The sequence below is a fragment of the Dermacentor variabilis genome, chromosome 8, assembly GCF_050947875.1.
Source record: "Dermacentor variabilis isolate Ectoservices chromosome 8, ASM5094787v1, whole genome shotgun sequence".
Classification (NCBI taxonomy): domain Eukaryota; kingdom Metazoa; phylum Arthropoda; class Arachnida; order Ixodida; family Ixodidae; genus Dermacentor; species Dermacentor variabilis.
The window spans coordinates 129,451,121-129,456,399 of NC_134575.1; the positions used below are offsets into that span (position 1 = coordinate 129,451,121).

Consider the following 5,279-nt stretch of genomic DNA (forward strand, 5'->3'; position numbering starts at 1 on the left):
CAAACTAGGGCCAGACACTCACGCTCAGTGATGGAATAGTTGCGCTCCTCGGGCGAGAGGAGCCTGCTGGCGTAAGCGATAACACGGTCCTGGCCATGCTGGCATTGTGCCAGTACTGCGCCAATTCCGTGACCGCTGGCATCAGTACGGCCTTCGGTAGGCGCAGAAGGATCGAAATGGGCCAGAACGGGAGGCGTTGTGAGAAGGTCGATTAGAAGCGAGAATGCAGAGGCCTCGTTATCTCCCCACTGGAAAGGGGCGTCTTTCTTCAAAAGCTCGGTTAGTGGTCGTGCTATGGCCGCGAAATTTTTTACGGAACGGCGGAAGTACGAGCAAAGGCCGATGAAGCTGCGCACATCCTTGACACACTTTGTAACAGGGAAGTGCGTAACAGCATGAATCTTGCCTGGGTCCGGTTGCACTCCGTTCGCGTCAACGAGATGTCCAAGCACGGTAATCTGGCGACGGCCGAATTGGCACTTCGATGCGTTGAGTTGCAGACCGGCTCACCGAAAAACGTGCAGGACTGCTGAGAGGCGCTCGAGGTGCGTAGCGAATGTTGGAGAGAATACTATAACGTCGTCCAAGTAGCACAGACAAGTGGACCATTTGAAACCGTGAAGAAGGGAGTGCATCATGCGTTCAAAAGTGGCCGGAGCGTTACACAGACCGAACGGCATCACTTTGAATTGATAAAGACCGTCGGGTGTTACAAAGGCAGTCTTCTCGCGGTCGAGATCGTCCACGGCAATCTGCCGATAGCCGGAGCGAAGGTCAATAGAGGAGAAATAGCGAGCACCGTGGAGGCAGTCAAGGGCGTCATCAATCCGAGGTAGGGGATACACGTCCTTTTTGGTAACCCTGTTAAGGTGCCGATAATTCACGCAAAAGCGCCATGAGCCATCCTTCTTTTTTACCAGCACAACAGGTGACGCCCATGGACTACATGACGGTTCAATAATGTTCTTGGCAAGCATTTTGCGAACTTCGGTGTGAATAACTTGACGCTCAGCCGGTGATACTCGATACGGGCGGCGATGAATAGGAGGGGCATCGCCGGTATTAATGCGATGTTTGACAGCTGTTGTTCGGGCCAAAGTACGATCGTTAAAGTCAAAACTATCTTGGTAGGAAATCAGAACGCGGTAGAGCGCACGAGCGTGCTCGGAAGGCATGTCGGGTGCAATCATTTTTTGTAAGTTGGCGATGGTACAAGTTGCCGACTGCGACGGTAGAGGAGGATCGGCTGAATTGTCGTCTACTGAAATCGATGCTACAGAGCTATCCTCGAATGAGCAAAGTTGGGCCAGAGACATCCCGCGTGGCAGCACTTGTGTCGTCAAGTCAAAATTGACCACTGGCGGGCAGACGCAATTCGCCGTAATAGATAAAACTGTGTGAGGTACTGTGAACCCGTGTGTAAGGAGGACGTCTTGGATAGGAGCCGCGATGTAGTGACCGTCGGGGAGTGACACGAAGTCAACGTAAGTCAGTGCCTAAGGTGGCAAGCGAACGAAGTCGACGGAACTGAGGCGAATATGGTGTTGTTCAGCGGGATCCAGAACAGGCAGGTCGAGGCGGAGAGTACTGGCGGAGCAATCGATGAGAGCAGAATGTGCGGAGAGGAAGTCTAAGCCGAGGATGATGTCGTGGGGACAGGGAGCGATGACTGTGAATAGCACGATTGTTGAGCGATCGGCGAAGGAGACGCGGGCGGTACACATACCAATCACGGGGCCCGTTCCGCCATCGGCGACACGGACAACAGGCGTCGTGGCGGGCGTGATAATTTTCTTGAGCCGGTTACGAAGGTCAGCGCTCATTACGGACAAATGCGCCCCAGTGTCCATGATTGCAGACACAGAAACACCGTCGACTTGCACGTCAAGAAGGTTCAGATGAGTGGGCAACGTCAGTAGAGGATTCGGCGTCGTAGGGAGCAATGCAGCGTCACCTCGAGGCGCTGCATCGTCTAGTTTTCCGGCTGGGAGCGGCGTCCGAAGGGAGTCGGCGAATAGGATCGACGGGGCTGGGGAGAGCGAGATTGTCGTCGTTGGGGCGAAGGCGAACGAGAATAGGAGCGGTTCGGTGCAGGAGAATCAGCGGCGGCGTTATCGGAGCGTGCGGTATAGGGACGAGAAGGGCCACCTGGGGAGCGAGAGTAGGCAGTATAAGTAGGCCGGGTCAGGGAACTCCAGCGACTGCGATAGTGCCGAGAAATGTGCCCGATTCGATGGCAGTGGAAACAAAAGGGTTTGTCGTCAGCAGTGCGCCATTCAGATGGGTTGCGGGAACGTGGTGGGTAAGAAGATGCGGGACGGGGCGGAATCGAAGAAGCCGGGCGGGTATCAGGACGGTGGGCCAAGCAGATGGTGTGAAGACCCATGTTTTCGAACTCTTGGCGGACAACTGCCTGGATCAGTGAGACCGTGACTGCAGATGTGTTGGTGGGACTGGAGTCGAAGGCAGCCGGATAGGCGGCCTCGATTTCACGCCGGACGATCCTGGTAACATCGGCAGTGTTGTTGGGACGAGGAGTGTCGGCACAGGAAGATGTCGCTGGGGTGTTGGGCAGACGGGCAAAATGCTGGTCAATACGTCGGCTTTTAGCGAGTTCCAGGCGGCGGCACTCTTTTATAACAGCATCCACCGTCGCTACGTTGTTGCAAACGAGCAAGTTGAAGGCGTCATCGGCAATGCCTTTGAGGATGTGAGCAACCTTATCGGACTCAGTCATGTGGGTGTAAAATTTGCGGCACAGAGCCAAGACGTCCTGAATGTACGTGACATAGGGCTCTGTTGACGTCTGCACACGGCCGGAAAGCGCCTTCTGCGCGCCAAGTTGGTGACCGTAGGGGTTGCCGAACAAGTCTCGAAGCTGTGCCTTAAGTGAATCCCAACTGGTGAGCTCATCTTCGTGCTTGCGATACCAAACTCTAGGTGTGCCACCGAGGTAAAAGACTACGTTGGCGAGCATAATAGTAGGGTCCCACCGGTTATTGCGGCTGACGTGTTCATAGGCTGATCCAGTCATCAACGTCTTCCCCATCTTTGCCCGAGAATACGCCAGGATCACGGGGAGCGGGGATAGTGATGTATGTCATCGAGGTGGCAGCAGGGGTCGGAGCCGGCGGAGTCGGGTTGTCGTCGCCGGGAGCCATGAAGGAAGGCTCGACGTACCGTCCACCGCGAAGCTCCGTGACGAGGTACAGGGAACGTCCACCTCCACCAGATCTGTTACCTAGGAAGACGCAGACGAAAAGCTATGTACAAGTATATTTACAAGAAAATACGCTGCGCTTGGCCAAGAGGCAACAGCCCGCGCTAGCTTCTAATCGTCGTCGTCGTCTTCTTACTGCTCGGCTCTTCGTGATTGGAAATACTATCCCGTAGCAATATAATACAAGTACAGTCATCCGTTCGTCAGGGTTGTCCGCTCTCGCCTTTACTCTTCGCCATATACTTAGAACCGCTTTGCTTAAGCGTGCTTTGCGACTCGAGCATTATAGGACACATGTATGCCGATGAGGAAATTAAAGTGCTAGCTTATGCAGATGACAGTGCCTTCTTTTGCGTCGATAAGCCAAGCATTACCAAGGCAATAAACGCTACCCTGCGTTTCTGTGAGACTGCAAGAGCTACTGTAAATTTTGACAAAGGTAGAGGCTTTTGGCTAGGCATGTGGGCGCTCACTCCCTCTGTATTCGCGAATATTCATTGGAATCAGTCTCCGTTGCGATATCTTGGAGTACCTCTCGATAACTTCCGTAACAGTGGACCTCATTGAACGTCAACGATAACCATCATCCGTCGAAAGGCGACAACCTGGCAAGGACGTGATCTCTCCATTTTTGCGAGAGCTAAGGCATGCAATACATTTCTCGCTTCTAAGCTTCTTTATGTTCTGCAGGTCTTGCACTGCTCACATGTCCATGTCCAGGCATTTCATAGAATATTTGCATGTTTTATTTGGCATTCATCATGGGAAGCCATGAGAAGGGACAACCTTTTTCTCCCGCTTGAAAAGGGAGGCCTGGGTCTTGTGCATTTGTTTGTGCGACAATTGGTCATGCGCTTATTTTACCTTAAAAATGTCCGTCATCCATTCCTTCTCGCAGTTAATCGAGCACGTCTTGCGTCACACCTCCCTTTTCTTTTTGTCACGGCAAACTTCGCTCAAGAACTACCGTTATGGGGCTTCTTAAAGGAACTTGTCGACACTATTTCATTCTTAAAAGCCAGATTCACCCTTGAATATTTGTTTACCGTTAATCGCACGTCGCTAAATGTAGCACTTATAGATAACCTTTTCCCTGAACTTCTGTACCGAAAGCCGTATCTGTCTCTATTAGGTCAAGATGTCCTTTGCCGTGTCCGTAGAATGTGCATTGCGCCAGCAGCGAAAACGTTTTTGTTTAAGCTGCACACCTCCACACTGCCAGTTAAAACGTGGCTTCAGGAAAAAGGACTGTATGTACCCTGGAATACAAATTGTAGACTTTGCAATCAACCCGAGACAATAGAACATTGCTTTATACTTTGTCGCGACGCATTTATTTTTTGGGACATTTTACAAAGAACTTTCAAAAAAGACTTTCCTCTCGCATATTATGGTATCCGGTTCCTTCCTTTCCTAAAGACAGCCAGTAATACACCATATGATTTGTTTATGTTATTAGGACTTTATTCATTATGGAGAAGTCGAATGATAGACAGACATGCCGAGCCACCTCGCTCGACAAGGTCCATCTTCCGGGAAGAGACTGCTCATGTCCGTAGTGTGGTGGCTACATATGATCCAGTACCTGATTGGATTTCGCGTCTGGACGCTTGTGTTTGTTTGCCAGAATTTTGAACTGTCATTGGACTGTATACTATCTGTGAATTTGTTTCTCTTGTACGTGCATATGTAATGTAACTGCATTGGTTTGACAGTACCGATAATTCCATGCAAAAACGAAAAAAAAAGCGGCGTGGTGAAGTGGTTAGAGTACCTCACTTGTGAGCTAGAGGTCGTGAGTTCGAATCCTACTCTCGAACACAATTTTTTTTCCAGCTCATTAATATTTTTAGGGCATAAATGCCTAATTTCATTAATTTCACCTTTGCGGATCATCGGAACGAATTACCATTACCCCCTTGAGGAGCATCGGACAAGGGCAACTGTTAGTCCCCGAAGGAGTAAGCGCATGGGGAGTAACAGTTCATCCCATGTCAGCTCGTCCCCAAAAGGACTAATGGTTGTGGCAAATCAGTTAGTCCCCAAAAGGACTAACCTC

At 50.9% G+C, this 5,279-nt stretch overlaps 1 pseudogene; it reads left to right on the forward strand.

Moving 5' to 3' along the window:
• Positions 1 to 3,679: 3,679 nt before the first annotated feature.
• LOC142591272 (uncharacterized) lies at positions 3,680 to 4,855 on the forward strand (annotated as a pseudogene).
• Positions 4,856 to 5,279: the final 424 nt, after the last annotated feature.